We start from the raw sequence: 19,564 nt of genomic DNA on the forward strand, positions 1-19,564 counted from the left end.
TGTGGGGCTATTACGAATTGAGTTGCTTTCCTAATCTCAGCCACATTTTTCATTGTTGGCATACAGATAAGCCATTAATTTTAAGGGTTAATTTTTTTTTTTTTTTAATTTTATTTTATTTTATTTGAGAACATACTGTACAGAGGGGTTACAATTACATGGGCAGGATAATGCATACATTTCTTACCAAGCATTGCATCCTCCTCCTTTGTTTACCCTTCACCTCCCTTCCCAGCCTCCCCCCTCCCTCCCACCCAATCATACCCCCCCTCCCCCCCCCACCGACATTGTAAAGCTGGTTTTGACATGACATTTTGTACTTCTCATTGTTGCAACAGGTCCACCTGAATCCTTAAACGACTTGTTTGTCCCCGTCTCCTCCACATGTTATACTGACATCAAATATAGTGAAAGCAGGGGTTACACTGTGGGGGAGGGACACACAAAGCAACAAAGAAATAATCTTATAAATGCATTAGAAACACATGCATGAAAGAAACAAAAACATTAAAATACATATTTGAGGTTTTGTTTTCCTAACATCACATTATCTGACTTTTTCCGCTTGACTCATACCTATACTAGATATTGCAAATAAGGGAAACCATGGGACCTATGTTTCTTTGGGCCTGGCTTACTTCACTTAATATAATTTTTTCCAAGCCTTTCCATTTCCTAACAAATGGGGCAATGTCATTCTTTCTGATGGAGGCATAGAATTCCATTGTGTATATATACCACATCTTCTTGATCCATTCATCTACTGAGGGGCATCTGGGTTGGTTCCATGTCTTAGCTATGGTAAATAATGCTGCAATAAACATAGTTGTGCTGGTAGCTTTAGTGTGGCCTTGTTTGCGATCATTTGGGTAAATGCCCAAAAGTGGGATTGCTGGGTCGTTGGGGAGCTCTATGTGGAGTCTTTTGAGGAACCTCCATACTGCTTTCCAAAGTGGTTGAACAAGTTTACATTCCCACCAACAATGAAGTAAGGTTCCTTTCTGTCCACATCCCCTCCAGCATCTGTTGTTGTTAGAGTTCTTGATTTTTGCTGTTCTAACTGGAGTGAGGTGATATCTCAATGTTGTTTTGATTTGCATTTCTTTTATGGCTAGGGATGTTGAACATTTCTTCATGTGTCTATTGGCCATCCTTCTTTCTTCTTCAGAGAAGCTTCTCTTTAAGTCTTTCGCCCACTTACTTATTGGGCAGTTGTTTCTTTGAGGATTTGTTGTTGGGTGGTTTAATTTTTTGAGTTCCAAGTATATTTTAGATATGAGACCCTTGTCCGTTGTATGGCTAGTAAAGATCTTCTCCCAGTCCGTGGGCTTTCTATTGATCTTGCTAGCTATGTCATTTGCCCTGCAGAAGCTCTGCAACCTTATACAATCCCATTTGTCCAGCCTTTCTTTGATTTGTTGTGTTTCCGGGTCTCTGTTCAGAAAATTTCGGCCTGAGCCAAGGAGACCCAGGGTTTCTCCTATTCCATCCTGTAATGTTTTCAGAGTGTCTGCTTTGAGTTCAAGGTCTTTGATCCATTTGGAGTTGATTCTGGTGCAGGGTGATATATAAGGATCTAGCTTTAGTTTTCTACATGTAGTTAACCAGTTTTGCCAGCACCATTTACTGAAGAGGCTGTCTGTCTTCCATTCTATTGTTTTAGCTCCCTTATCGAAGATTAGATGGCTATAGGTCTGTAGGTTCATTTCTGGGTTTTCAATTCTATTCCATTGGTCCTGAGGTCTGTTCTTATGCCAATACCAAGCTGTTTTGATTACTATGGCTTTATAGTAGAGTTTGAAATTTGGTATTGATATTCCTCCAGCAGTATTCTTTCCGTTGAGGAGCGTTTTTGCTATTCGGGGTCTTTTATTGTTCCATATGAATTTTTGGATTGCCTCTTCTATTTCCTTGAAGAATGAGGGTGGAATTTTGATAGGTATTGCGTTGAATTTGTAGATAGCCTTGGGCAGTATTGCCATTTTCACGATGTTAATCTTTCCAATCCAGGAGCATGGGAGGTTTTGCCATTTTTTAAGTTCTGTGTTGATTTCCTTTTTCAAGATTTTAAAGTTTTCATCATAGAGGTCCTTCACTTCTTTAGTTAAGTTAATTCATAGGTATTTTATTTTTTGTGAGGCTATTACAAATGGAGTTGCTTTCCTAATTTCAGCCACACTTTTCTCATTGTTGGCATACAGAAAAGCCATTGATTTTTGGGGGTTAATTTTATAACCTGCTACTTTGCCAAAGTTTTGAATCAGCTTGAGTAATTTGGGAGTGGAGTCTATGGGATTCTTTAAATACAAGATCATGTCATCTGCAAAGAGGGAGAGTTTTATTTCTTCTTTCCCTATTTGGATCCCCTTTATGTCTGCATCTTGTCTTATTGCTGTAGCTAGGCATTCTAATACTAGATTGAAGAGAAGTGGAGAGAGTGGGCATCCTTGTCTTGTTCCTGAGTTAAGAGGAAATGGCTTTAGTTTTTCACCATTGAGTATAATGCTGGCTGTAGGTTTGTCATATACAGCCTTTATTGTATTGAGGAATGTTCCATGGATTCCTAATTTTTCCAAAACCTTCATCATAAAGGGGTGTTGGATCTTGTCAAATGCTTTTTCTGCGTCTATTGAGATAACCATGTGGTTCTTATTCTTGCTCCTGTTGATGTGATGAATAATATTAATTGATTTGCGTATATTGAACCAGCTTTGCATCCCTGAAATGAATCCTGTTTGATCGTGGTGTATGATTTTTTGGATGAATTGTTGAAGTCGATTGGCCAAAATTTTGTTGAGAAGTTTCGCATCAATGTTCATCAAAGAAATGGGTCTATAGTTCTCTTTCTTTGATGAGTCCCTACCTGGTTTTGGGATGAGGGTTATGATGGCTTCATAGAATGTGTTCGGTAGTGAGCTTTCTCTTTCAATTTTATTGAAGAGTTGGAGGAGAATTGGTGTGAGCTCTGCTTTGAAGGCCTTGTAAAATTCCGCTGTAAAACCATCTGGTCCTGGACTTTTCTTAGCTGGGAGGTCTCTTATTGCTGTTTCTATTTCAATGCTTGATATGGGCCTGTTAAGATAGTTTACCTCATCTTGGTTTAGTTTTGGCATGTCAATATTTGCTAGGAAGAGGTCCATTTCTGTCAAGTTCTCAAACTTATTAGCATAAAGTTTTGAGAAGTATTCCCTTATAATGTTCTGAATCTTGGTTGTTTCCGTGGTGATGTTTCCATTCTCATCTCTGAGTTTATTAATTTGGGTGTGTTCTCTTCTTTTTCTGATAAGATTTGCTAAGGGTCTGTCAATTTTGTTAAGTTTTTCGAAGAACCAACTCTTTGTTTTGTTGATTTTTTCTATAGTTTTTTTGGATTCTAATTCATTTAATTCTGATTTAATTTTGATTATTTCTTTCCGTCTACTGGATTGGGGTTTATCTTGCTGCTCTTTTTCAAGGAGGTTTAGATGTGCCATTAAATTGTTAGTTTCAGATCTCTCCAATTTGTTGATGTAGGAGCTCAGAGCTATAAACTTGCCTCTGAGTACTGCCTTTGCTGTGTCCCAGAGGAGCTGGTATTTTGTGTGTTCATTTTTGTTGAATAGCATGAACATTTGAATTTCCTTTCTAATCTCTTCCATGACCCACTCATGATTCAGCAGTGTGTTGTTCAGCCTCCATGTGATACCGGACTTTCTTTGGTGGCTTTTGGTGTTGAGTTCTAACTTTATTCCCTTGTGGTCAGAGAGAATGCAAGGTATAACTTCAATGTTTCTGAATTTAGACAAGTTTGCTTTGTGGCCTAAAATGTGGTCTATTTTAGAAAACGTTCCATGTGCTGCTGAGAAAAACGTGTATTCTGATGCTGCTGGGTGAAATGTTCGGTAAATGTCTGTTAAGTCTAGTTGATCTATGCAGCTGTTTAGATCTGCGTTTTCTCTGTTGTGTTTTTGCCGAGTTGATCTATCTAGTGGGGAGAGTGGTGTGTTAAAATCCCCAACGATTAATGTCTTTGGATCTATATGGGATTTGAGGGAAAGTAGTGTTTCTTTGATAAATTTGGGTGCTCCATTGTTTGGCGAATAGATATTTAGAATTGTAATATCCTCCTGAAGGAGACATCCTTTAATTAGTATGTAGCAACCTTCTTTATCTCTTTTCATGAATTTTAATTTGAAGTCTATTTTATCTGATATTAGGATTGCAACTCCCGCCTGTTTATGCGGTCCGTTTGCTTGGTAGATTTTGTTCCAGCCTTTAACATTGAAAATGTGTTTGTTTTTATGGGCAAGATGTGACTCCTGCAGGCAGCAGATAGAAGGGTCTTGTTTTTTAATCCAACTAGACAGTCTATGTCGCTTAATTGGAGAGTTCAGTCCGTTAACATTAAGAGATAGGACTGAGAGGTATTTGGGAGTTCCTGCCATGTTATCTACCTTCTTGGGGGCTGCGAAAACTGGGTTCTTCCTATGGTTCTTGGATTCTCAGTTTGGGTGCAGTTTCTTGGCCTTTATTGCGGTCTTGTTGGTTTTCTATGTGTAGGACATCTTTAAGAATCTTTTGTAGGGCTGGTTTGGTGGAGATGTATTGTTTCAATTTTTCTTTGCTATGGAAGGTTTTTATTTGGCCTTCAGTTATGAAGGAGAGTTTAGCTGGGTACAGTATTCTTGGTTGATAGTTGTTTGTTTTTAGGGCATGGCATACATCATTCCAGGCTCTTCTTGCTTTGATTGTCTCTGCTGAGAAATCTGAGGTGATTCTAATTGGTTTCCCTTTATAAGTGATTACCCTTTTCTCCCTGACAGCTTTAAGGATCTTTTCCTTGTTCTGAGTTGATCCTGTGTGGATTATAATGTGACGGTGGGATGTCCTATTCTGGTCTGGTCTATTTGGGGTTCTAAAGGCTTCTTGTATCTGGACAGGCCTATCTTTTTGCATGTTTGGGAAGTTCTCTGCTAGGATCCTGTTAAACAGATTTCCTAGACCATTAACTTCTGTTTCTAGGTGTTCCTCTACACCCATTATCCTTAGATTAGGCCTTCTGATGGTGTCTTCCAGGTGTTGGATAGATCTATCATATTTCTTGGACTTGTCTTGGATGGTTGTATGTTCTTTCTCTATAATATCTAGGCTGTCTTCAATCCCTGAGATTCGATCTTCTGCATGGTCTAACCTGCTGTCAAGACTCTCTACTTTGTTTTTTATCTCTTTTCCTTCTAGTTGGTCAGCTTTGATGGCTTCAAGTTCTTTGTTGAAGCTCTGTTTTAGGTCTTGTATGAATTTCTTTACTTCCTTAATTTGGTGTTCAGTGTTTGTCCTCAAATCACTTAGTTGATTGGTTATGGTTTCTTTGGGCTCCCATTCCTTCTGTTGGGTTCCATTCAGCATTCCCTTTGTGGTCTCCCTGACTTCCTTCAGCTCTTTGTTAATGGATTCCATGAATGCCTTTATTGATCTTTGTGTGTTCTCTACCTGGTCTCTCAATTCCTGTATTACTCTTTGATTAGCTTCCTCCCGTTCGTGGGATTCCTGCAGATCTCTTTGAGTGTTCTCAGCCTGCTCACGCCATTCCTCCCTTTCTCTTTGAGTATTCTCAAGTTGTTCACGGAAATCCTGTATCAGTTTTTGAGTAGCTTCCTCACGCTTATGATATTCCTGTATAAACTTCTGGGATGCCTCCTCTCTCTCCCTATCACGCTCATACAGAGTCCTTTGTACGTTGTCAAACTTTTCATTTATCATGTTTGCCAGCAGTGTTTGTAGAGCTGTTTGGGAACTCTCCTCTGGATTATTCATTATCTGTTCTAACCCCTGATTATCAGGATTGGGAATTGAGATACCCGAATTTGCCATTTTTCTTGTGTTTTTCCGGCTTACTCTGCCCATTTGAGATGAAGATAGCACCAGTTTTGTGCTAGAACACTATCTTAAGGCAACCATCAACCAAAGTTTGCATTTGTACAGTCAATAGTCTACAGATACAATCTAGTTCAACAAATACATCTATTCGACATCAAACAACTATATGTTAAAGAACTTCGAACCGCAGAGAAGAATTTGGAAAGCCAGAAATTATTAGGGTTAGGAAGAGATGTGGGTAAAAAATAGGAATAGATTGGTGTGGGGAGGCACAGGGAGAGTTAACTATGTCCTAATCACAATGCAGGAAATAGGTTGGGTAGGATGTAAGTAGAGAGAGAGAGAAAAAGAAGAAAGGGAAAGGGGAATGAAAAGTGACCAGAAAAAAAATAGAAACGTAAAAATTAATGTTATTTTAGAGATTAAAAGACCATCTATTTATAGAGGAATATGAATATGTTGAGAGAAAGGGAGGGACATAGAGGAGATGTGAAAAACTTTAAAAAAATGCTTAAAATATTGTATAGGTATAAAGTACTGCTATTAGTGAATTTAAGTCTCAGAGGTTTTGAATTGAGTAATAAGTTTGTGGATTAAGTGTGTACACAATGGGGGATAGGGTCTACTGGTTAACTACGGGTTTATCTGAGGATGTGCAGGACAAGAGTTAAGTCACATAAAGATGAACAAAGAGGAAAAGATGGAAAGGATAGGAAAGTGAGAAGAAAAGATCAGAAGTTCAGTAGAGCTAGAAAAAAAAACAAAAAGATAATTAAGAATGAAAGAAAAAGAGAAAGAAGACAAGAAAAGAAAAGAAAACACACATTCACGTATTCCTAAAATAAAAATTATAAGAGGAGAAAAAAAAAAGTTAATGGAAAACAATTATTTTTTCAGAAGAGGCAAAAATTAAAGATTAATAAAAGTTTTAGAAAAGCAAAAAAAATTTTTTATATATATATAAGGTAACAAAAAACGAAAAAAAACAAAACAAGAAAAAGAAAAAAAGAAAAGAAGAAAAAGAAAAAAAAAGTTCTTTGATTTTTTTTTTTTTTTTGGGAGGGGTGGGAAGTGTCCTGTATCTCCCTTTTGTCTGTAACCAGAGTCTGGTTGGAGTCTCTGGTCAGCTTGAGGTCCTGTGGCTTGATTGGTTTCTTAAGTCAGTTTGTTGGAACAGGCAGGAAAATGCTCTGCTTTACCCAAGATTTTGAGATCCCCCTCCCAGGTTAGTTTACTGGGAGGGTGATCTGCTTTGAGAATCACAAAAGAGGGGGATGCAGTGATGAGGCTAGGTTCTGGGTAGAGTTGAGGCCTTTCAACGAACAGTAGCTTTTCCCTGGGGCTATTTTGTGAAAAAAAACTCACAGCACCCAGCCTGGAGCCATTCTCAGGGTTTCTGTTTTTCAATTGATTGTGGTGGCTGCTAGAGGGAGGGGCAGCCTCTGGCTCTGGCCACCCAGCGAGGAGAGCCACTCCAGTGGCTGGTGCCTGAGCTGGGCGACCCCTCCCTGGATGGAACTGAGTCTGTGAGGTCACCTCGCCGCCAAGTTCCTGTGACCTGCCAAATGACTAGCTCTATTCCAAGGCCTGAGCTGGAGCTAGCCGCTCCTCCGAGCTTTGTCGGTATCCAAGATGGAGATCACCGGTGCTGGGGGGGGAGGGGTGGCCTTCCCTCCTCTGCTCCCAGAGGAGTGAGGAAGTGGGGCTTCTACTCACGCGGAGTCTTGGATCTCGGGTCGTCTCTGGTCTGCAAAGTGCAGGATGAAGTTGTCTGCTCCTTGTCGGTTCTTGCTGGTGTTGAGTAGAATCCGCTCGTCCGCTGCGTCTGGCTCCTTCGTCCCGGACTGCGTCTCAGGTATGCCTCCGCGGCGGTGGTCGCCGCTGCGACCCTGCCGCCGCAGCGGCAGCTGCTCAGATGTGTCTGCTTGGCTTCCCCTCTCTTGACTAACTCTCTGTCCTGTGATGGCACACTTGGTGTGATTCTCTGGCTTGGGACTGTTCACTGGAACTCTGAAACTGTTTTCTATGCAAGAGCTTGTTCAGATTCCAGCTTCTCCTCCGCCATCTTCCCGGAACTCAAGGGTTAATTTTGTACCCTGCTACTTTGGCAAAGTTTTGAATCACCTTAAGTAATTTGAGAGAGGAGACCATGGTATTCTTTAAATAGAAGATCATGTCATCTGCCAAGAGGGAGATTTTAATTTTTTCTTTCCCTTTATGTTTGCATCTTGTCTTATTGCTGTAGCTAGGCATTCTAAAACTAGATTGAAAAGCAGTTGAGAGAGCGGACATCCTTGTTTCATTCCTGATTTTAGTGGAAATGGCTTTAGTTTTTCACCATTAACTATAATGCTGGCTGTAGGTTTGCCATATATAGCCTTTATTGTATTAAGGAATGCTCCATGGATTCATAATTTTTCCAGAACCTTCATCATAAAGGGTTGTTTGATCATGTCAAATACTTTTTCTGCATCTATTGAGATAACCATGTCGTTCTTATCCTTGCTCTTGTTGATGTGATGAATTATAAAAATTGATTTGCATATATTGAACCAGCTTTGCATCCTTGAAATGAATCCTGTTTTATCGTGGTGTATGATTTTTTTGGATGAATTGTTGAAGTCAATTGGACAAAATTATATTGAGAAATTTTGCATCAATATTTATCAAAGAAATGGGTCTATAGTTCTCTTTTTTTGATGAGTCCCTGCCTGGTTTGGGGATGAGGGTCATTATGGTTTCATAGAATGAGTTCGGTAGTAAACTTTCTCTTTTAATTTCATTGAAGAGTTGAAAGAGTATTGGTGTGAGCTCTGCTTTGAAGGCCTTGTACAATTCTGCTGTAAATCTATCTGGTCCTGGGCTTTTCTTAGATGGGACGTCTCTTATTGCTGTTTCTATTTCATTGATTGATATGGGCCTGTTAAGATGGTTTAACTCATCTTGGTTTGGTTTCATCATGTCGATTTATGCTAGGAAAAGGTCCATGTCTGCCAAGTTCTCAAACTTATTAACATAAAGTTTTGAGATGTATTCTTTTATAATGTTCTGAATCTTGGTTGTTTCTGTGGTGATGTTTCCATTCTCATCTCTGAGTTTATTTATTTGGGTGTGTTCTCTTCTTTTTCTGTTAAGATTTGCTAAGGGTCTGTCAATTTTGTTAATTTTTTCGAAGAACCAACTCTTTGTTTTCTTGACTCTTTTTATGGTTTTTGGGATTCTAATTCATTTAATTCTGATTTAGTTTTAATTATTTCTTTCCATCTACTGGATTGGTGTTTATCTTGCTGCTCTTTTTCAAGGAGGCTCAGATATCTCATTAAATTGTTGATTTCAGATCTCTCTAATTTGTTGATGTAAGACCTGAGAACTATAAACTTGCCTCTGAGTACTGCTTTTACTGTGTCCCAGAGGACCTGGTAATTTGTGTGTTCATTTTTGTTGAATATCATGAACATTTGACTTTCCTTTCTAATGTCTTCCATGACCCACTAGTGATTCAGCAGTGTGTTGTTCAGCCTCCATGTGTACAGGACTTTTGTTGGTGACTTTTTGTGTTGAGTTTTAATTTTATTCCATTGTGGTCTGCGAGAATGCAACATATGACTTCGATGTTTCTGAATTTGGACAGGTTTACTTTGTGAACTGAAATGTGGCCTATTTTGAAAATGTTCCATGTGCTGCTGAGAAAAACGTGTATTGTGATCCTGCTGGGTGAAATATTTGGTAGATGTCTTTTAAATCTAGTTGATCTGTGAGGTTGCTTAGGTCTGTGGTTTCTCTATTGAGTTTTTGACAAGTTGATCTATCTAGTGGAGATAGTGGTGTATTAAAGTCCCCCAAAATTAATGTCTTTGGATCTACGTGGGATTTGAGGGAAAGTACTGTTTCTTGGAAAAATTTGGGTGCTCTGTTGTTTGTCAAATAGATATTTAGAATTGTAATATCCACCTGTAGGAGAGATCCCTTAATTAGTATGTAGTGACCTTTTCATCTCTTCTCACTAATTTTAATTTGAAGTCTAATTTATCTGATATTAGGATTGCAACTCCTGCCTGTTTATGGGGGCCGTTTGCTTGGTAGATTTTGTTCCAGCTTTCACTTTCAATATGCATTTGTTCTTATGGGTAAGTTTTGACTCCTGAAAGCAGCAGATAGAAGGATCTTGCTTTTTCATCCAACTAGGCAGTCCATGTCACTTAATTGGAGAGTTAAGTCCGTTAATGTTGAGAGATAGGACCGAGAGGTATTGGGGGGTTCCTGGCATTTTATCCACCTTCTTGGGGGCTTTGGCAACTGGGTTCTTCCTATGGTTCTTGGAGTCTCACTTTGGGTGTAGTTTCTTGGCCTTTATTTTGGTCTTGTTGGTTTTTTATGTATAAAACATCTTTAAGAATCTTTTCTAGGGCTGGTTTGGTGGAGATATATTGTTTCAATTTTTCTTTGCTATGGAAGGTTTTTATTTGACCTTTGGTTATGATGGAGAGTTTACCTGGATACAGTATTCTTGGTTGATAGTTGTTTGTCTTTAGGGCATGGCATACATCATTCCAGGCTCTTTTTGCTTTGATTGTTGTAATTGTAACCCTTCTGTATGGTATTTTCACAATAAAAAAGAGAAATGTAATCATTACATTTTATTTGTATTCTGTGACAAGTGATCTGATTTTTCCCTGTAACTGCTTCCAGCACATGCTGCCCTAGGTCCAATTGAACATTTCTCCACTCTGTCCCAAAGATGTTGAATAGATATATCTGTTGAACTAGATTGTTTCTGCAGACTTTTGACTGTGCAACTACACACTTTGGTTGATGCTTGCCTTAAGATAGTGTTCTAGCACAAAACTGGTGTTACTTTCATCCAAAATAGGCAGAGTAAGCCAGGAAAAACACAAGAAAAATGGCAAATCTGGATATCTCAACTCCCACTTATGATAATCAGGGGACAGAACAGATAATGAATAATTCAGAATAAAGCACACAAAAAGCTCTACAAAAACTACTGGTAAACATGGTAAAAGAAAAGATTGAAAACCTGCAAAGAACTCAGTGTGAGTGTGATTGGGAGAGAGAGGAGACAAACCAAAGGTCAATACAGGAAGCTCATGAGAGTGAGGAAGCTACACAAAGATTGATACAGGAATTGCTTGAGCAGCTTGAGAACACTCAAAGAGAAATAAAGGAATGGCATGAACAGGCTGAGATCAGGCAAAGAGATAGACAGAAATTACGTGAGCTGGTTGAGAACAAAGAGAAAGTCAGGAATGGTGTGAGCAGGCTAAGAACACTCAAAGAGAACTAAAGGAAGCTAATCAAAGAGTAATACAGGATTTGAGAGTACAGGATGAGAATACACAAAGATCACTAAAGGCATTCATGGAATTCATAAACAGAGAACTGAAAAAGTCAGGGAGAACACAAAGAGAATACTGAATGGAACCCAACAGAAGGAATGGGTGTCCAAGGAAACCATAACAAATCAACCAAGTGATTTGTGAATAAACACTGAACACCAAGGTAAGGAAGTAGAGAAGTTCATACAAGAACTAAAACAAAGAATTTGAAGCCATCAAAGGCAGCCCATTATAAGGAAAAGAAATAAAAAACAAAGTAGAAAGTCTTGATAGTAAGTTAGACCATGCTGAAGATCAAATCTCGGGGACTGAAGACAGCCTAGATATTATAGAGAAAGAACATACAACCATCCAAGAAAAATCCAAGAAATATGATAGATCTATACAACATTTGGAAGACACCATCAGAGGGCCTAATCTGAGGATAATGGGTATAGAGGAGCAGCTAGAGACAGAAGTTAATGGTCTAGGAAATTTGTTTAACAGGATGCTAGAAGACAACTTCCCAAACATGCAAAAAGATAGGTCTATTCAGATACAAGAAGCTTTTAGAACTCCACACAGACCAGACCAGAACAGGACATTCCACCACCATATTTTAATCCATACAGGATCAGTTCAGACCAAGGAAAGATCTTTAAAGCTGTCAAGGAGAAAAGATAAATCACCTATAAAGGGAAACCAATTAGAATCACCTCAGATTTCTCAGCAGAGACAATTAAAGCAAGAAAAGCCTGGAATGATGTATGCCATGCCCTAAAGACAAACAACTATCAACCAAGATTACTGTACCCAGCTAACCTCTCCTTCATAACTGAAGGTCAAATAAAAAACTTCCATTGCAAAGGAAAATTGAAACAATATATCTCCACCAAACCAGGCCGACAAAAGACTCTTAAAGATGTCTTACACATAGAAAACCAGCAAGACCACAATAAACGCCAAAAAACTACACCCAAACTGAGAATCCAAGAACCATAGGAAGAACCCAGTTGCCGCAGCCCCCAAGAAGGTGGATAAAATGGCAGGAACTCGCAAACACCGCCAGGTTCTATCTCTCAACATTAACGGACTTAACTCTCCAATTAAGTGATATAGACTGACTGTCCAGTTGGATTAAAAAGCAAGATCCTTCTATCTGCTGCCTTCAGGAGTCACACCTTGCCCATAAAAACAAACACATTTTCAATGTGAAAGGCTGGAACAAAATCTACCAAGCAAAAGGATCCCCATAAACAGGCAGGAGTTGCAATCCTAATATCAGATAAAATAGCCTTCAAATTAAAATTAGTGAGAAGACATGAAGAAGGTCGCTACATATGGATTAAAGGATCTCTTCTTCAGGAGGATATTACAATTCTAAATATCTATTTGCCAAACAACAGAGCACTCAAATTTATCCAAGAAACTACTTTCCCTCAAATCTCACGTAGATTCAACGACATTAATTGTTGGGGACTTTAACACACTACTTACCCCACTAGATAGATCTACTCGACAAAATCTCAACAGAGAAATCGCAGATTTAAACTACTACATAGATCAACTAGATTTAACAGACATCTACCGAATATTTTACCCAGCAGTGTCAGAATACACGTTTTTCTCAGCAGCACATGGAACATTTTCCAAAATAGTCCACATTTTAGGTCACAAAGCAAACTTGTCCAAATTCAGAAACATTGAGGTTATACCTTGTATTCTCTCAGACCACAAGGGAATAAAATTAGAACTCAACACCAAAAGCCACTAAAGAAAGTCCTGTAACACATGGAGGCTGAACAACACACTGCTGAATGACCAGTGGGTCATGGAAGAGATTAGAAAGGAAATTCAAATGTTCATGATATTCAACAAAAATGTGTGAAGACTCAGGGTCTATGTTGAGGGGGCAGAATGATGCAGGCTCCAGCCTCAGGATTATCTGAGGACTATGTTTGGGATTAGGAAAGCTCTTGGAAAGCCAGGCTAGAGAGGGAAAATGTTCTCTCTCCCTATCTCAAAACACATGTCACAGTCTCCTGGGAGCTGAGGAAGTAGCTCTTCTGCTTGCTTAAGCATAGATGAACAGCTGGTCAAGCATTTTTCCTGAGATTGGAGATGTGGTTTGAGCTTGCTCTAAAATAGTTTAGATAATAATATACCAAGACATTGTCTCAGAGGTTAAGTAAAAATGTATCTGTTGAAATTTTTTGTGTGAAGGTTTTCTGACCAAATCTTGTCAAAGATTATGCTTGCTTGTCTTTAAAGACCCACTAACAATAAAGCACAGCATGCAGTGGCAATTGCTGTTTGCACGCTGCATCCCCTGTGTCCTGATGATTTTGTGACCCTTACCCAGGGAACCCAATGCACTAGACATTGACAATTGGCACCCGAACGGGATCCTGCATTGTTGAATTCAGGAAGGGTATTTAGGTAAGTACTTTTAATTACAGGGTGATGGGACAAGTTAGGTCTACTCCATACTTACATATGCTTAAACATTTACTTGCTGCTTACAGTGTAAATATTTCTTCTTCTGACATAGAAATGTGTATTAATGTAGTTAGGGAATGGAATCCTTGGTTCCCCGATGAAGGAATATTAGATATTGATAATTGGAAATGAGTAAAGTATAATGTAGAAAGAGCTGATCGAGATGGGGAAAAGATTCCTATTAGATTTTTGTACATTTGGGCTATTTTACATACCCTTTTTAAAGCCTTGAATGAGGAAAGATTAATAGCGGACTTAAAGAAAGAGGCCACTCCTTCTATTGTAGATTTACACTTGGACTCTGAGGTTAAGGACGCGATAGATAAGGATGCATTGTAATTAACAGAGAAAAAACAAGAGGTAAAAATGCTGAAAAGGAACAAACTGAAAGTGTAAATAAAATGTCTGAGCAAATGGAATTGATTTTATCAAAATTACAACATATGGAGTTGGAAATTAACAGAGTGAAAGGAGAACCTGAGAAAGTGAAAGTAAAGCAGCCTTCAGCTCCTCCGCTGGCTGATGCAATCTTTTTTTTTTTTTTTTTAAATTTTATTTTATTTGTGAACATACTGTACAGAGGGGTTACAATTACATGGGCAAGATAATGTATACATTTCTTACCAATCATTGCAGCCTCCTCCTTTGTTTACCCTTCACCTCCCTTCCCAGGCTCCCCCTTCCCCCCCCACCCAATCCTTCCCCCCCTGCGCCCCCCCACCGAGATTGTAAAGCTCCTTTTTGACATGAAAATTTGTACTTCTCATTGTTGCAACAGGTCCACCTGAATCCTTAAATGACTTGTTTTTCCCCATCTCCTCCATAAGTTATACTGACATCAAATATATTGAAAGCGGGGGTTATACTGTGGGGGAGGGACATACAAAGCAACAAAGAAATAAAGTTATAAATGCGTTAGAAACACATACATGAAAGAAAAAAAACACATTAAAATACCTATCTAAGGATTCATTTTCCTAACATCACATTATCTGACTTTTTCCACTTGACTCATACATATACTAGATATTGCAAATAAGGGAAACTATAGGACCTGTGTTTCTTTGTGCCTGGCTTACTTCACTTAATATAATTTTTTCCAAGTTTTTCCATTTCCTAACAAATGACAGCATCACTCCCTCACAAAACAGAGGGCTCAGACAGTGAGTTTGATGATGAAATGCCTATTTTTTTCTTATCCTGTAATTCAACCACCACTTCTGAATGGTATAGCTCAACCAGCCAGATATGAAGGTGTTGCTGTTGATGATATTGGTAAACTTAAGAAGGCAGTGACGTTGTATGGTCCTCAGTCTCATTATGTTAAGCAATTGCTTAAAGGGCTTGCTGGACATTACAGTAATTTTGCTCCTGAGGATTGGAAGACGCTTTGTAGAGCCTTGCTTAAGGAACCTGAATACCTACAATGGCAAATGTGGCTTACTGAGTTATGTACAGAAAGGGCCAGACAAAATGCACAGAGCAGTAACCCTCGCCTGCAGGTCATAACCTTTCCCATGTTGAGTGGAACAGAACTATATACAGATGCTCATATGCAAGTGAACTCTCCTGAAGAGATCCATGAGCAGTAAAGAGACATAGGTATTGAGGCATGGGAAAGGATTCGACCGGTAGGAGAGCATTATCGTTCTTGGACTAAAGTAATTCAAAAACCTAATGAACCCTATGTTGAATTTTTATCGTGATTGAAATTGACCTTGGAACGTACTGTTGTGGGAGACTCTGCATGGCAACAACTGCTGCGCATGTTGGTTTATGAGAATGCTAATGAGGACTGTAGACGGGCCCTATTGCCTATTAAAGAATCTGGGGATGTGAATACATATTTAAGGGCCTGCAAAGACATTACATCTAACTCCAGGCGTATGCAGGTGTTTGCTGAAACTATGGACACTACCTAGCATACTTTGCAAACAAAACCCTCTAATCCAAAGTGTTTTGGATGTGGTCAAATGGGACATATAAAGAAAAATTGTAAAAGGGCTACTGATGTTAACAAAAGAGAACCGGGAATTTGTTGTAAATGTAAAAAGGGGAAGCACTGGGCAAGGGAGTGTAGATCAAAAATAGACAATAAAGGAATTCCTATAAAAGATGCTTACTCTATGCAGGGAAACTCTCTATCGGGCCAGCCCCGGGCCCAAGATTAATAATCGAGGGCAGCCAATCATCTTTTCCCTTGTCCCTGCCACAGCCCACAGCACTGCAGTGGACATACCAGCCTTAAAAGATTTTATTTTGAGCGGGGGGGGGGGGGGGAGAAGGATTGGGACTGGGGGGGGAAGGGGGAGGCTGGGAAGGGATGTGAAGGGTAAACAAAGGAGGAGGCTGCAATGCTTGGTAAGAAATGTACACATTATCTTGCCCATGTAATTGTAACCCCTCTGTACAGTATGTTCACAAATAAAATAAAATAAATTAAAAAAAAAGATTTTATTTTGAAAGGTGGTGATAAGCCACAAAAAATTCCTACCGGAATTTATGGGCTTTTACCTGAAGGAACATTTGGCCTATTGACTGGTAGATCTAGTCTTAAGGCAAAAGGAGTTTTAGCACATTTAGGAATTATTGATGCTGACTATATTGGGGAAATAAAAATTTTAATGTCAGCTGCTGCAGATATTTCCTTTAAGAAGGGAGAACGAATTGCTCAAATTTTATTATTACCATATATATCTATTGGAAAGTCTTTTACACCCCGCAATGGGGGATATGGAAGTACTAACCAACAAAATGTGTTTTGAACTACTCATATTACTAAAATGCAGCCTAAGATTAAAATTAATATTCAGGGAAAAATATTGACAGGATTAATAGTTATTGGCTCAGATATTACAATTATTAACACTCATGAATGGCCTAATCATTTGTTATATGAAATAATCCCCTGTAATATTAAAGGAGTCAGCAATACTCCTGTAAATTCTATAGAACAAGCAGTGTCTTATGTTACTATAACCTCAGAAGACGGACAGACAGCTGTCCTTACACCTAATATTATGGAAGTTACAGTTAACATAATTGGTAGAGATGTACTGGAACAATGGGAAGCTCATATTCAATTTTAACATTTTTAGATGGAGCCCATAAAGATATTATGGAAAATGTGAGGAACCTCTTCAGATTGAACAATGACCTTTATCTAAAGAAAAATTAGAAGCAGCTCATCAATTAGTTGAAGAACAGTTAACCAAAGGACATATTGAGCCATCTATGTCACCTTGGAATTCTCCAATATTTGTTATTAAAAAGCAGTCAGGGAAATGGAGATTGCTGACTGATTTACGAGAAGTTAATGAATCCATGTACCCTATGGGGGCTTTACAACCTCGTATACCATCGCCTGTCATGCTTCCAAAAAATTGGCCAATAATAGTAATAGATTTACAAGATTGCTTTTTTACCATTCCTGTACATGTAAAAGATTGTAAAAGATTTGCCTTTTCTTTACCACAAATAAATCATCAAGCCCCTCATCAGCACTTCCAATGGAATGATGAACTGTCCAACTATGTGTCAGATATATGTTTATAAGGCCTTAAAACCTGTTAGACAAAAATGACCTCACATTTATATGGATGATATTTTATTTGCAGGACCAAATATGACAGAATTAGAAATGGTGTTACAGTGCTTACCCTCTATATTTAAAATTTTTGGATTAATAATAGCACCTGAAAAAATACAAAAAGATACGGTGGTAAAATATTTAGGATATATTGTTTCTAGACAAACAGTAGCACCTCAAAAAATGTCTTTACGACGTGATCAATTACATACGTTAAATGATTTTCAAAACTATTAGGAGATATTAATTGGATGCAAACGGCCTTAAGAATTCCCACTTATCAGTTACATAATTTGTTTTCTTTGTTACAAGGGGAGCCTGATTTACATAGCAAAAGAACTTTAACTAAGGAAGCTGAAATAGAATTACAATTTGTAGAACAGAGAATAAAAGAAATGTTTTTACATTGAGTAACGCTAAATCAACCCATAAATTTATTTATTTTAGATACATGGAAACACCTAACAGGAATTTTAGGACAAAATGAGCTACCATTAGAATGGATTTATACTCTGCATAGATTTACAAAAAATATTTTGCCTTATGAACAACAGTTGGCAATTATTATTCAATAGGCCAGGCAATGGGTATTTACCCTATCAGGGAATGATTTATTTGAAATTATTTTTCCTTTGCCAAAAGACCAAGTAGAATATTTGTTAAACATGTCTGAAATGCTACAAATAGCATTAGTAAATTTTGCTGGGCAATTTTCCTATCATTTTCCCAAAGGTAGATTGTGGGATTGCTTGTGTAAACAACAATTTGTCATTAATGATATTATTACCAAGGATCCTATCCCCACTGCTCTTACCATTTTTACAGATGGCTCCAAAACAAAAAGTGCTTATTGGACAACAAATAAATATTGGGTACAAACAACTACTTTAGCATCAGTTCAACAAAATGAACTTTTTGCTATTATCAAAGTGTTGCAAGATTTTGTAGGAGATAATAATATTGTTACTGATTCTGCCTATGCTGTAGAAGTTGTGACTAATATAGTCACTGCTGTTACTTATTCATCTAAACCCCAGCTAAACCAATTATTTGAACAATTACAAGCATTACTACAACAATGTAATGCCAAAGTGTTTGTAACTCACATTAGGGCTCACTCTTCATTACCTGGGTACCTTGTATATGGCAATAATCAGGTTGATAAATTAGGTAGTTTTGCTTCTGCTGAACAGGATCATGCTCATTTACATACAAATGCTGACCATTTACATATGCATTATAAAATACCTTATTCTCAAGCTAAACAAATTATAAAAAGATGCCCTATCTGCAGACCAATGCATTTGAGAGTTGTACTTGCTGGAGTAAATCCTCGAGGATTACAACCTAACAAGCTCTGGCAAATGGATATAACCCATGTGGAAGCCTTTGGCCGTTTTTCCTTTGTACGTGTTACAATAGATACTTATTCTAAATTTGTTTGGGCTTCTGCCCTTACGGGAGAAACTGTTAACCATGTCATAGAACACTTGTTGGAAGCTTTTGCCATTTTGGGAGTGCCTGCCAAAATAAAGGCTGATAATGGACCAGCCTATAAAAGTATCAAATTTAAAAGACGTTGTGAACTTTATGATGTGGTACATATTACAGGAATAGAATATAACCCCCAAGGACAAGCCATTATTGAACGAGTTCATGGCACACTAAAACAACAAATTAAAAAATTAAAAAGGAGGAAAAGGTTGGATGAATGTATGGATATTTTGTGGTTTTCCATGCAAAATCTTAAAATAATTTTACATCAAGCTCTTTTTGTTCTTACTTTCTGAAACTTACACAAGGAGATATTTTAACTAGAGCTGAGAGCCATTTTGAACAAATTTCAGAAAAACCTTATTTAAATGCTGCCTTTTGGATTAAGATTGCATTGGATGCAGAATGGCGACCAGGAACATTATTACATAAGACACGAGGGTATGGTTTTGTGTCTACACAGGATGGCAAACAATGCTGGCTTCCTGCACGATGGATACAGATGCGGCCCAGTGAGGACAGCCCCGTATCCTGCAAGGAATCAGCCACCTGTTCAGGAAGAAGAAATTCCCATGTAGGTCATGGCTTACTTGTCTGTGGGATGATGTCGCCATGAGCGTCAGTTGGCTGCCCCGCTGCCCACCTGGGGGCAGGTTAAAAAGTTGACTGGAGAAGGACAAAAGATGTTACAACTTACTGATAAACCTGTCACTGCTGAGAACTTGTTCCTGGCCATGTGTGCCCTGCTTACTGTAAACTCTGTCCATGATAATGCTAATGTAAGTTATTGGGC

Source organism: Dipodomys spectabilis, unplaced genomic scaffold, assembly GCF_019054845.1.
Source record: "Dipodomys spectabilis isolate Male_0828 unplaced genomic scaffold, ASM1905484v1 ptg000583l, whole genome shotgun sequence".
NCBI lineage: Eukaryota > Metazoa > Chordata > Mammalia > Rodentia > Heteromyidae > Dipodomys > Dipodomys spectabilis.